Raw genomic sequence first — 14,824 nt, forward strand, 5'->3', positions numbered from 1 at the left:
GTTAATCACATACCATTGGGAGAGAGAAATCTGGCAAACCTGAGGACATCTGATATTTTTTGGGTCATACCCAGATGTGCTCAGGGCTTACTCTTAGCTCTGAGCTCAAGGATCAGACCTGGCAGGGCTTAGGTGACCCTCTGGGATAACGGGAAATCAAACCTGGGTCAACTTCTTGAAGGCTAAAGCCTTACCCACTAGACTATTCCTCCCTGAGAACACAGAATAAGACATCACAATTGCGGAAAGTTCAAGATAAAATTATTATTGGTGTGATGGTTACTCTTTCGCGAGAGAGGCAGTGGAGATGATAGCAGTGGAGAGTGAGCACCACATCAAGTAGTGGAAACTAAAATGCTAGAGCTCGGGGTGCCCTCAGTGGCCAGCCAGCTGATGCTGAGGATTTCACTGCTCCTGTGGACCGAACTTCATTAGGTCTGTGGAGCCTCAAAGAGTCCTTGGTCCTGGAGATCTGGTTGGAGGGTCAGATTTTGTAAACTGGCTGAGGAAGTTCTAAAAATCTTTTTCAGAGATTTCCCTGTTCTGGACATTGCATCCAAAATAAATCATACCTGATGAGTAAGGTCAGATGCTCTCCAGCTCTGTCAAATCAGGGCTCCGCGTGTTTTGCAAAAGAAACGCTTGGAATGGGAACCAGGGCGAGGGCGGGCAGGCAGGAACAGATACCGTCATAACTTATTCTTTCTGGTGCGCTGAGCCAGGCTGAAAGAAACTTTCCTAAATAAAGTTTTCTGATAAGATTGCTTTCAGGAAGTATTTCATGCACTAGAAAGAAATAAGTTCCTCTGGGATTTCTGGTGATGTCCCAAATCTGGTTATTAGCCACACAGCCTTTCTGATGGTTTGAAAGTGAACATACTCTAATTGGTGTCCTTCCTGTCTGACTTTTCATGATTTCCTAACTCATCCCCGTCCTGTGCCCCAGCAGGGAAAACACTGTGGAGTAAGAAAACAGAGAGGGGGAAAGAGAGAGAGGGAGAGAGAGAGAGAGACAGAGAGAGAGAGACAGAGAGAGAGAATACAATTCATGCCAGGTGAGCTAAGAGGAAAATTAAACAATTCACTGTGGTTTGTGGTTGGCCCCACCCCACAAGGCACCACCTTCCCCACCCCAGCTATCTACTGACTGTAGGCTATGGCTGAGGTTAAATTTAGTGTGTGTGTGTGTGTGTGTGTGTGTGTGTGTGTGTCTGTGTGTTTTAATCATACCTAGAGGTGCTCAGGACTTACTTCTGGCTCTGTGCTGGCTGGCTTGAGAGACCAATATGGGATGCAGAGGGCTGAATCCTGTACCAGTCATGTGCAAGTGCCCTACCTGCTCTACTATCACCATGGGCCCCTAGATTTAGTTTCTTCTTCTTTTTTTTAATCCCCCTCAGTCTATTCCATTGAATGCAAGATCCCCACCAAGAGTTCCTCTTAGTCATTCCAAATGGGGCTGAAACATACAAGATGGTCTACAGCTTTTGTTTTTAGTGATGAATGATAGTGGCAAATGGCTCTGAACATTTGGAATCCAAGTAGGAAAAAGACAACCACATGCTGTAAGTCCCAGGACAATTTTCTTGGCTTCCTTCTTCACTAGCTCCCTGGGTGTGACTGTGGTTTGAAAATGCATGACTTGGAACTAACAGGCAGGACCCGAGCAAGTCAGCAGCCTCTACCCCAGGGTCACCATGAGCAAATGACTTTATCCTTTCTGAATCCTCCAATGGCCCCCAGCTCCAGGTATTCCCATCATCGGCCAAGATCCAGAGACTATAAAACCCAGCTCCTGAAAAAGAGCAGCGCAGAGTCTCCTGCCCTCATGCCTGACTGTCCTCACCAGGGCCCCTTGGAGGGGGGCGGGTTGAGTTTCCCTCCCCACCCCGAGCAGAGCCCCGGCAGCCAAAGACTTCTGGAACCAGCCACAGCCATGCTGAGACCACTCTCCACACGTTCGGACAAGCCTCATGCATGAAGGAACCGGCAGAGGAACCCAGGCATGCGGGTCCTGGGGCTGAGATCTCCAAGCCTGCTTGGATTGGAACTGGGCCTCCTCCACCCAGATCCCCCATCTTCCAGTAGGAAGGTGTGCACCTGCCAACTGCCGGGTGCCAGGTAATCCCATCAACGGCCAAGACCCAGAGACTATAAAACCCAGTTCCCGGAAGTGCGCAGCTGCATTTGTGGTCTTGCAATAAATATCTCCTTATCTACTTCTTACTCTGCAGAAGCTGGCAGGCTACTAAAAGTGTTCTGCCCGCATGGCAGAGTCTGGCAAACTCCCCATGGCATACTCAATATGCCAAAAACCAGTAACAATGATGGGTCTCATCCTGACCCTGAAAGAGCCTTGAATATGACACTTTCTAAAATCTCAGGACTAGGGCGAAGGAGTTGTTACTGGTGCCTGCTTGATGAAATTGATGAACAACAGGATGACCATGATACCGTGATACCATGAATTCTCCAAGACTCTCCCAGTTCTAACAATTCTCTGGCCTCTCCATCCCATCTTATTCAAACATGTCTTCCCCCAGTGGTCTGCCTCCACTGTGGATTGAACGCCCTCTTGCTCATCACTCCTGCATTGATGCTGTTCAAGCTGGCTTCCTAAAATCTTCTCTTCCTCACCCCCTCCTACTAAGCCAAGTCACTTCACAGAGTCTCAAGAAAGAGGCAGTGTGCTGCTGTCTGCTCTTCTGAGAAACAGGAGTCACTCCCCCTGAGAGGGAAGATTAGGGCCACAGTTCCAGAGAGAAGATTGGGCTGATGCCCTTCTTCCCAGTTGGGTGGCAGTTCAAATGTAAGGAGGCAGGATACCTCCCTAGAGTTCAGAAGGATGAGACGGACTTCAGGGCATGGGGCTCGGTGCTTGAGTACTTGCCCAGAAATCCAGGCTGAGAGTTTAGTTGTTGGCACTATCTCACATGCCCAAGTGCAATCCCAACAGAAATGATGCTTGGGATCCCCAGCAGCAAAGCCCAGTGTGTGTTCTTTGGTACTTTGCAACCAAGTATGTGCAAACACTGGTCATCACAACAACAACAGCATGGGAAAGGAAAGGGAGAAATCAAACAAATCACTAAAAAATTAATGGTGCTGAGCCCTCCATGCTTGATGGACACCATCTGCACACTCTGGTCCAGAGCTAATCCCAGATGCCATTGAACATTTTGTGGAATCAGGTGATTCCCCAAAGTAAGTGCAGTCCACATTCTGTTGTGCCTCCTATGTCACTGTTCTCTCAATGTTACCTACACTCAGATTTTCTCTTTGTTTTTTTGGACCACACTTGGCAGTGTTCAGGGATCACTCCTGAAGGACTTGGGGGACCATACATGGTGCCGGGGATTGAATCTGGATCTTTTGCGTGCAAGACTATGCTATCACTCCAGCTCCCTACACTCAGATTTTTGTCTCTGCTCTGCTGACTCTAGAGTACATTGGCCAGTCAGGAAGGGATCCTGAGGACATGTCTAATCTTGCAGACTCAGTTCTTAGGGACAAACCACCCCTAAACCAAGACTGAATTTCTTTAGAGGATGTCACACATACAACATGCGAAAAGTCTAAGCATTTTTCAATGAATGATCATAAAGGTAATATGCTCATGTTGCAGCCAGGGAAGAGCTAGGACATAAATAGAACTCCAGGACCTCACATGTCTTCTCCCAAACTCTACCCACCTCTCCCAAGAGGAATCACTTGTTCTGACTCCTAACATTATAGATTAGTTGTGCTGCTTTTGGGCTTTACAGAAATAGAATCATTCAATATGCATTTTTTGAGTGTGGGTGTCTGTCTTCTTTCAACTCACATTGCATATGATTCATCCTTATTATGTCAAGTTTTACAAAGTTTACTTTCTATTCATTTCATTCATCTTCATTCATGTTATGTAGAATGAAAGACCACAATTTATTATTCATTTAACTCTTGATGAACGCTTCAGTTGTTTTCAGTTTTTGGAGTTTTCTAACATAGGGAGTTTTTAAACATAGGGAAACCCCATGATCCTCCAGTTATCTTTGAGTTCCCACACTCAGTCCTCTGTCCTAAGTGGTCAAGATATTGTTTGTACAGTATGAAAATTAAATTCCAGATGACATTCTTGTGTGAAAATGCAAAAAAACCCTCACAAAATGTAAATGAACTTTAACTGTATCCATTCATTATTTCCAGTAGTTACAAATTGCAGCAGGCATTTGGTGTTGGGTCTGCCCGAGTTTTTTGTTTTTCACCTGGATTAGATGGCCCAAGATTAAAACAACAGGGAGAGAATCTGTACACCTACAGATGCCCTCTGATTTTCAGGAGACAAAATTATTGTTCCAAAGTAGAATACCAAAATTTAGTTTGTAACATAGAGAAAATATTTTTCTAAGAGTGGTGGAGAAACAGGAGGATCTAGAATTTTTTCAGGTGAGATATTTCAGACCCAGCTCAAGATTAAGACTATTTACAAGGTCAGGTCCCAAATCAAAAGTCAACGATTGTCAGTAAAATGAATAAATGACTCAAAAGCCTTAAAGGTAAAGAGCAGAACAAGACTCTAACTTTGGTGTCAAACAATGAATAGTCTAGAGGCCTTTTGCTACTGGGAGCCAGTCTACTCTTCTGAATTTGACAGGTGATTCTGAAAAGGTTTAAGGAGAGCATGGTGTTGATGTTAAAAGCTAGCAATGTTGTGCTAAGGAAAGATGATGTTTCCAGCTATGCCTGCACCGCATCTCTCTCCCACCCACACCCCCAATAAAATCCTTGTCTGCCTGGATCCCAGACAGCACATGTACAATGTATCTGTGAACTTTACAGTGGGATCCTTGCATATGCAGTTGCCTGTTATAACTATTTTTTTCAACCCTACCTCACTTTTTGCTGCTTCTTGAATGCTATATTCCTTCGTGGGAACTTTCTATAAAAGAATTAACTTAAAAAATTGATAGTTACTGAAGCAATAGCACAGCAGGTAAGTCGTTTGCCGTGCACGTGGCTGACCCAGGTTCGATTCCCAGAATCCCATATGGTCCCGTGAGAACTTCCAGGAGTATTTCCTGAGTACATGAGCCAGGAGTAACCCCTGTGCAACGCCGGGTGTGACTCAAAAAGAAAAAAAATTGATAGACAAAAAATTAGATAGAAAGATAAAAATTTGCCATACAATGATTCATTCTCATGCACATAATTCTAGCACCACATCCAACACCAGTGTCCCACCTCCTTCCTCCAAGGACCTCTTTCTTTTTTTCAAAAAATTTTTTTTTAAATTAAATTACTGTGAAATAGACCCTCACAAAGCTGTTCATGATTAGGTTCCAGTCATACAGTGTTTCAACATCCATCCCTCCACCAGTGTACATTTCCCAGCACCAGTGTCCTCAGTTTCCCTCCCTAACCCACCCCCACCCAGTCTGCCTCTATGGCAGACACTTTTCTTCTCTCTCTCTCTCTCTCTCTCTCTCTCTCTCTCTCTCCTTTTGGACATTGTGGTTTGCAATACAGATATTGAAAGGTTATCAGGTATATTCCTTAAACCTACTTTTAACATTCAATTCTTGTCCAGGGTGATAACTTCTAGCTATTACTGTCATACTGGTCCCTTCTCTATGTTACCTACCCTTCGCCCTACACACACTTGTAGTTGATTCCAAGGATCCCTTTTAACTCCCCTTCCGACTACACATTAATTCAATTGTCCAGAAAGAATGACTTCCACCACAGATGTTCAGTGAATGAAAAAACTGGCAGCTCAGTCAGAACTTCATGGCTATGTATTAGTTATCAGAAACAGTTGAGTGGCTGAAAGAAGTTATCCATCCCTAATTCGAGATGCCTTTTCACTAGAATCAGATAAACCCAGAGGTAGCACCAAGGGAAGAGCATCTTGAAAATGCTTTCAAGGGAGGGATGCTGGTTTTAAATGACAAGGCATTTGGGCAATTCACAGAAGAGCACTCACCTCTGAGGCTGAATGAGAATTTGTACAGCATATGGGGAGTTAAATAGATTTCCTGGCTCCCAATCTAACCTAATGGGTAGGTCATCACAGTGAGGATTACATCTCTGCCCTGGAGTCACTTAAGAAATAAGACTGCAGGCTTCTCCCTGCTGCCAACACCCCTTCCACCAATTCAGCTCCCTGTGGCATCTCAGCAGCATCTTTGAAGTGAGAGAGACTTGTTTTCGCTCAGTCTACTTGGCTGGAAGGCAAGCGTAGAAACTGGGTGAGTTTCAAGTCTTCCGGCCAAGGCACACTTCGGACAGATGGTGGAAAATACCCGTTGGCTTGATTTTCAGAGGAACTAGTCCCTCATGAGATCATCAATCACTTCCTGGCAATTAAAAACAGTCGAAAATTGCACAGTACATTTTGCAGTTTATAAAGCTGTACAGACATCGATGGCTTTAGAGTCAGGATTCACAATAGAGTCACATCTTGAAAGAAGCAATTCCTAAGTCTTGTTCCCTAAGGTTCTGATGGATCAGTTCAGCACTGGGTTCACTGGCACCAGGATGTTTTAACAAAACCCTTTAGATATTTCTAACATAAAGCCAGGAGTGGCAAGACATCACCAACTGCTGGGTTCCACCTCACTCGTAGAATGTCTCTGCTTTGGAGCTCCCCATGATGAGAGCAACAGGCTCAGAGAGGTAGCTGGCTTCATCTTATTCACTACCCCACAGTGCAGCAGCCCGACAGACAGACATGGGTCTCTGGTACTTGGACTCATGGTCCTGTCTCAAGTCAGCAACCTCATATACAAAATGACAGGGCGGGAGACAGAACCATGCTTAGGGTATATGCTTAGCATGCGTCAGACTCAAGTTTGATCCCTGGCACCCTTTTATTCCCTGAATATTGCCTGGTGCAGCTAAGGAAGCCCCCCAACACTGGCAGGGATGGTCCTGAAGGACTCCAGTACCGCTGAGCTGGCCAAGTGATCTCCCACACTGCACGGCCTAAACAACACTGGGTCCTCTTGGATCCTCAAATCTTTGCAGTGACCTATTTTCCCTGTGGTCTGAGAATGGGTGGTAGGGCTTCTGAGCTCCCAGAACTCTGTTGAAAGCTCCCCAGCTCACCCCACCCCAACAAATAAACAAGCAAAGTGACAACTTTTATTCACCTGGTGAGCTACAGTTGAAAAGGAATTTTCCAATCATTATTGCACTTTATTCTTTTGGGGGGGGGAGTTGTAGGTCACACTCAGGGGTTCTCAGGGCTTACTCCCTAGACTCTGCACTCAGGGGTCACACGTGGCAGAGCTGGAAGACCCTATGGGGGTACTGAAGATTGAGCCCAGGTTGGCTGCATGCAAGGCAAATGCCCTACCTGCTGTGCCCTTTCTCCACCCCCCACACTTTACTCTTATGAATCCTGTATGGGTGAACTGGATAGCTATCACTGGTTTTACTACTTCTCCTACAACCACTATTATTATTATTATTATTATTATTATTATTATTAGATTTGGGGCCACACTAATGATGTTCAAGTCTTACTCCTGGTTCTGCTGTCAGGGGACCACTTCTTGTGGTGCTTGGGGGACCATATGTGATGTTGGGGATTGAACCCAGGTCTGCTGTGTGCAAGGCAAGTGCCTTAACTTTATCCCTTGAACTTTCTCTCTGGCCCTACCACTATCATTAATACTGCTGTTACTACTTCTGTTATTACTATTGCTTGTACCTGTGTTACTGCTACTACTACAACATTGCTCCCATTTCCAACACAAGGAAACTAAAGCTTAAAGAGAGTCAGAGTGGTTATTTATCAATATCCGAATCTGAAAAGTCATGTGGTGATGAAATCAGTTAGCCCTGGTACTGCACACAGCACCTGATGAACACTGCAACACTTTCTCAGTTGACTCTCACACCTGGAGGTGTCAATTCTGTTCTCAGCAAAGGCTCAGTGTGTCAGGAGTGATGAGCACAGGGTGAGTCTCCAGAAGGAGAGAATCATGTCAGCCCACATGAGGAAGTGTGGTTACATTGTTAGACATACTCTAAATCCATTGAGTTCATGTTAGTGACTTAAAGACTTCTGTAGAGAGATGATTTATACCATGGGAATTGATAAATGCTACAAGTTATAACATATTTCTTTCTCTTTCCTCCTTGGAGAGCAATCTTAACTTTCACACCCTGACTGCCTCTCAGGGCCAAGGTTCTCACACATAGTGGGAGGATGTGGAAGAACAGAAACTTTGGCCTGCAGAATGCAGGTGTGTGGGTGGCTCTTTCCAATGGGAGATACTCTGTGTGCATGGGCGCCCCTTCTTCCTTCTCTCTAGAGGTGAATCCTCTCTTGTCCTTTCCCACCCCTCTCCTATGCTGAGTTAACGTGACCCTCCAGAGGCCAGAGAATTGCTGCTTCTGCATGTCAAAGCAGAAGGTCTTATTCTGACCGCTGAACACCATGTAAGAGGTCAATGCCTAAGGTACTTAACCATTCATGACACTAAAACCCCAAATAAACCAAGACAAACACAAAATCCTGTCACTTAAAGCAATAAACTAACTCAGCCCGCCTTGACTTTTGCAAGCTTACCTCCTACAGTCCAGAGCTTCTGTGCTAGCATTTTCAGTGTGTGTCTATTTTCCACAATTCAGCTTGTGTCCTGCCATACCTGACAACCTCTGTTCACAGGTTTCCAGAGATGGGGTGGCTAGAAGCCAGGCTCCGAGCAATGCACTGACTGTCCAGTGAGAGGAAACCCAGAGAAGTTCACTCTGGGTCCTGCCCTGGGTTCTGACTGCATTCCTTGTCAATCATTAAGACCCTAATCTTCCATGACTGAACTTGGCATGTGAGGATTTTTCATCCAAAGCCCAGACCTGATGTTGTTTCCTAGGGTTGATCTGCTCCCCACAATCTGTGGGCTCCCAGATTCTGTGGATGAATTGTCCCTATGAATTCTTAGCAGAATGACTGGGCAACCACCCCAGGCAGACCTAGCAACCTGCCTCGCCTCCTCTCCTCGGTCTTCAGTCCCCCTCACTCACTCAACATCCTCCAGCTCCTTTACTGGAGGAATGAGCAATATTCAGATTGCAACTACTCCCACAGAGAGTTCCTAAGTGTCCAACTCTGACCCCTCCTCTTCTGATTCCCAGGGTCAGAGCATAAGAAAGTGCATATTGCCTCTGGGCTGTGCATTTCCTACTATGTGTTTTTCTTTTAATTGAGGTAGAATTAACATGTTCTTTTCAGATGTACAACATGATTCTACATCTGCTTATGCTGCGAAAGGATCAGCACAGCAAGTCCTTCACCATATAGTCACAATTTTTTTTTCTTGGGATGAGAATTTTTAAGATTTACTCTTCTAGCAACTTAGAAATAAGTAATACAATGTTATTAACCAATGATGCCGATTGTACATCACATCCCAAGGGTTTTTTTTAAATTTGATTCACTTCTGCATTCTTGATATTAATCAGGATGAATCTTTGTACTCCACTAGAGGTTTCACACTTTCTCATTTACTCACTGCACAGTAATTCTATTAGCTCTGTCTGTTTTCATATCTGACTCACTTCCCTGTCAAGCAAAGTATGCTCAGGCTTGTCTTCTATGTGTGCATATAGATGTGTTAATAACAGTGCCACAAATCAACGCCATTCCTCTTACCATGCACTGCAAAATATGTGGAAAGCTGTCACTAGATACCCCTTCATGTTCCCAGTCAGGAAAATAGCCTGGTGATTTCAAGAGGTGATCATGGTTATGTGCCTTTCCTTTCTAAAGGAACTGGTTTGGTAAACTTGGGAGTGGCAGTAGCCAAGTGGCATGGAATGAGGAGTATATGTCAATCACATCGGTTTAAATTATTCTGGAGGTGGGACTGGAGAGATAGTACAGCGAGGAGGGTGTTTGCCTTGCACATGGCCGACCTGGGTTCCATCCCCAGCATCCCATATGGTCCCCTGAGCAACACCAGAATTAATTCCTGAGTGTGGAGCCAGGAGGAACCTTTGACCATCATTAGGTGTGACCCAAAAAGAAAAAAAAATTCTGGAGGAAAGGCTGGTCTGGCCAGGTATAAGGAAGAAGTATTTTTTTGAATTCTCATTGAAATAGCTAAATATGCTTGAGCATTCATTCATTTATTCATTAATTTATTCAGCTACCAAACACTTATCTTCCCTCATTTTCTGTAGGCCCTTGTTCAAATGTTACTTTACTAGAAAGGCCTTCACTGATCACCACCTTCAAATTGCAATCCATTTGTGGCAGAGCTTCACCTCCCTTCCTTCCTTAACTGATTTTGCCATGGATACAGCACTTCCCATCCTCTGACCTTGGGGACTTTCCCCTATTTATTTGCTGATGCTTCACTTTGCTGAATGAAACAACAAGTTCCATGAGAGAAGAGATGTGGACCAGTGTTAAGGATGGCCTTTCTCTACTGATCTGTGGTTTCAGAATGCTCAGCTCCATGTATGTTCTGGAAAACATATTCGTCATAACTTACTGAAAGGATGACTGGCCCTTCTAGAGATTACTGATCTCCCTGATCCTTAAAACCAGAGCCTACCAGCCAACTGTGAATCTACCTGTGCTGGACCTCCCATTTCTCTTTCCTTCACAGCATTTAGGAATTGGTATGTGGGGTCCCGTTTATCTAGATTGGGGTACTGTTTCTGCCACTTACTAGTTAGGTGATCACCAGCAACTAACACAACTTCTCTGGGATTTTCTTTTGTCTTTTTTTTGTTTTTTGGGTCACACCCGACGATGCTCAGGGGTTACTCTTGGCCCTGCACTCACGAGTTATTCCTGGAAGTGCTCAGGGGACTATATGGAATGCCAGGGATCGAATCTGGGTCAGCCGTGTGCAAGGCAAATGCCTTCCCCACTGTACTATCGAACAGCCCTGATCGGATTTTCTTTTCTGTTAGCACTTTAGCACTGTCGCTCGAGCGGGCACTGGCACCAGTAACATCTCCATTGTGAGACTTGTTGTTACTGTTTTTGGCATATCAAATATGCCACAGGGAGCTTGCCAGGCTCTGCCATATAGGCGGAATAGTCTCGGTAGCTTGCCAGGCTCTCTGAGAGGGATGGAGGAATTGAACCCGGGTTGGCTACGTGCAAGGCTGTGCTATTGCTCCAGCCCATAATTGAGAGTAATATTAAGACCAACTTTTCATAGCTGTGGTAAAGGTGAGAAGTTTATTTTTTATTTTTAGTGAGCTTTAAAACTGTTCCAAGGGTCTGGAGTGATAGCACAGTGGGTAGGGCTTTTGCTTTTCACATGGCCGACCTGGGAATTGAACCCAGGAGTAATTTCTGAGTGCAGAGCTAGGAGTAACCACTGAGCATCACCAGGTGTGACCCAAAAAGCAAAAAATAAAATAAAATAAAAAATAAAAACATAAAAATAAAAATGAAAAAAGTTTTGAGCTAGTAAGAAAAGATATAGACACTGTGTGACATACAGCCATTCCCTCACAACCTATCGCTTCTTCTTCTTAACTTTCCCAATTTGAGAACTCTCCACAGCAGAATAAAAGTGGCAGAGTAGTTCGTTCTCCATGGGAAGTATTGTATTTAGAACTCCAACAGAAGTAATGGGAGTTGGAGCAGTCTCCAGCTCTGGCTAACTTGTAGTCTCCAGCTATTTGCTCCTTCCCAGTCACAGACTAAACATCCTCTTCCATAGTCATCGGATGGAAGCCCATGTGAAGAGCCCATTCCACTTCAGTACCTTTGACTGGTCCGAGTAAAAAGCTCTGGCCAATCTGATATGGGTGGCTGGGACTGTGCTTGCTGAGTCCTATCAGATGCCTGAAATGCAATAGCAGTGCTGGACACAGGCCTTGGTTTGCTTTCCATATGCCCTCAGGATGTCTCAGCTAGGAGCTACTCCCTCAGTGAGGGTTCTAGAATGAGAGAATGACTGGATGGCAGATGAACTGATCTCAGTTCAGTCAAACCCAGCAGAGTCACTGTCCACCTGCAGCTGACCCATAGTCCTGTGTCAACTGCCTAAAGGTACATGATGCTGCAAGTCACTGACAGAGATCTGTTTATTCCACTGCAGACTTGATTAGTACAGAGAGTCTAGGGGAGAAATGCAGGATTGACAAGATTGATCAAACTAGATGGATTTTCATGAGGGGATCTGTGTGTGTATGTGTGCATGTGTGCGTGTGAGTGTGTGTGTGTGTGTATGTGTGCATGTGTGTGAATGTGGTGGTCATCAAAACAAAAAATTACTTTTTTTTTAAGAGCACAGGGCTGGAGTGATAGCAGAGTGGGTAGGGCATTTGCCTTGCACACGGCTGACCTGGCCGACCTGGGTTTAATTCCTCCGTCCCTCTCGGAGAGCCCAGCAAGCTACCAAGAGTACCTTGCCCACACGGCAAAGCCTGGCAAGCTCCCCGTGATGTATTTGATTCCCAAACACAGTAACAACAAGTCTCACAATGGCGACATTACTGGCCCACTTGAGCAAATCGATGAACAATGGGAGGACAGTGCAACAGTGCTTTAAGAGCACAAGGTTATTTAATCCATCTGTATTGATTCATATACAAGTAGTCTTTCCTGTTTAGTGCTAAATTATATAAAAACAACAGGGCAGATTAGAGTTTAAATGTACTAAGGATAAAAGTGTTAAACGCATTTTATGTATATGTTTTTATTGTTATATTCTAATTTATACTTGAATCATATAAATACAAATATTAATTAAAACATGATACATTTTTGGTTTTATAAAAACTTCCAGGTATACTTTCTAGTACTCACTTTGGCAGCACATATATCAAAAAGCAGGTATGATTTCTTTTTTTTTATTTTTTATTTTTTATTATTTTTTTTAATTTTTTTATTTTATTTATTTTTTCTTTTTTTATTAGTGAAAAACCATGAGGTACAGTTATAGGCTTACAAATTTTGTGCTTGGGTTTCAGTTATACAATGATCAAGTGCCCATCCCTCCACCAGTGCCCATCATCCATCCCCATGGGTCCCAGTATCCCCCCCCCCCCCATCCCCTCCCCCTCCCTCCCCGTCCCATCCTGCCTCTGTGGCAGGGTATTCCCCCTTGTTCTCTCTCTCTTCTTTTGGGTACTGTGTTTTGCAAGAGAGGCTTTGAGTGGCAATCATGTTTGGTCTATCGACTACTTTTAGCATGCTTCTCCCACCCTGGGAGGACCCTCACAACACCCTTCATTTGGTACTCTCTTCTCTATCTGAGCTTCCTTTTCACCTAGAGCCTGTGGCTGGCCTTCCATTCATGGAGCAAAATTCCTGGTACTAATCTCAGCCATTCCTGGGTGTTACTCTCCCTTTTTGTAAAAAGCAGGTATGATTTCTAAGTAAAATTACTTTCCTATAAGAAATATTCATTCTTGTAGTTGGTAGTGCAGGACCAGTCTCCCTACAAAAAATTCAGTAGATTTTTTTTTAAAAAAAAAAACAAAGATATTCAGGGCAAATCTCTAATAAGTGTCACCTTGGTATGCAGAACTAAATTCAATGGAGTTCTGGTAGGTCCCAAGAGAAACTATTACTATTATTTATTTATTCAGGACTTATTGCTAACTGTATGCTCAGGGATTACTCCTCTCCTGCTGGTGCTTGGGGGACCATAAGTGGTGCTGGAGATCAAACTTGGGTCAACAGGGAACAAGCCAAGCATCTTAACATCCTTGTGCTAACTCTGCAGTGCCCTTATTAGTATCTAAGTGTTTGTTTCCAACTGTTAATCAGGGACAGGCCATAGAAATTTCTTGCTGGTTTGCAAAAAAGTTATTGCTACTTAGCTGTCTAGAATAAAGCTAATCCAGGCTTAGGTGTAGCTACAGAAATGATTTTTTCATTTGTTCCTAAATTACAAAAACACACACACATACACACACTATACACACATAGATCTAGGCAGGGCAAGTACGTAGAGGAAAGATTAGTCATATGAAGTTATTTTCTCCTAGTCATGTGAGAACCACCCCCTTTTCATTAATGTCCAGATTCTAGCACAGGAAAGAAAACTCTGTTTTCTTCCTTTTGCCTCAGAATTTCCTGCTACGTAAAGTCACCATAGGCATGTAATTAAATTTGCTCCTTTTTTCCCACTGATCTGTCTGATGTTAATTTGTTCATTCATCCAGTCTCCAAAAGTCCCAGAGGAGGGAGGGGATTTTCCCGTGTCCTGACACTAATAACCTTGTGGAATATATGTCAATTTTAATTTCTAAAAACTTAGGCTTAGAGAGTGAGATGGGGAGTTAAACATTAAAGAGAAAAAAATTGGCCTCCTGGCATCATGTCTGTGGCTTCTTTACCTCACAAGGAATCAATGGTGGGAATAAGAGAATCAATGTCAATATTGCATCTAAAGGAACTGACAAATTCGAAGGATTGTGATCCTACATGTCACTTCTACAAGGGCAACTGAGACCTGGGAAGAGATGATGCCTTGGCCAAAGGCTTACTGGGAGAATTGTGCAACATGGAGGCTGGGCTGTGTGCCCATCTGAGAAAACTGTTAATTCTAAGTAAAAATTCTCAAGAATGTTTCATAGCATTAGCCCTTCTCTATTTTGCATTTTTAAAAATTCCTTTAAAGCCTCAGTTAGAATTCTGGTTGATCATTTATGTGAGTAGTACAAGCTTCTAGTACCCATCAGAATTTGGTTGTTCTTTCTTTTCTGGGAACACAATCAAACTTTACCTCAGTCACTCCCTTGGGGTTAGATACAGTCACATGACTGAACTGTGGTCTGTGAAAGTGACAGGAACGACATACTTCAAATGTCGTTCTGTAGAGGGATTGGTGGAACAGTGATGAGCATAGCTGCC

At 43.9% G+C, this 14,824-nt stretch overlaps 1 protein-coding gene across 3 annotated transcripts in view; it reads right to left on the reverse strand.

Annotated features, from left to right (window-relative positions):
• PRLR (prolactin receptor) overlaps positions 1-14,824 on the reverse strand; it is a 193,203-nt gene that overhangs the window by 23,255 nt on the left and 155,124 nt on the right. The window contains exon 3 of one of the 3 annotated variants that reach the window (XM_056112122.1): positions 573-738. The exons of 1 other annotated variant lie outside the window; for it this stretch is intronic. The gene's annotated coding sequence lies outside the window, so the exon portion shown is untranslated. The remainder of the gene's footprint in view (positions 1-572; positions 739-14,824) is intronic. One more of the 3 variants, XM_056112123.1, reaches the window with a different exon arrangement.

This window comes from Sorex fumeus, unplaced genomic scaffold (assembly GCF_029834395.1).
Source record: "Sorex fumeus unplaced genomic scaffold, SorFum_2.1 ptg000015l, whole genome shotgun sequence".
In the NCBI taxonomy this organism is placed as follows: Eukaryota; Metazoa; Chordata; class Mammalia; order Eulipotyphla; family Soricidae; genus Sorex; species Sorex fumeus.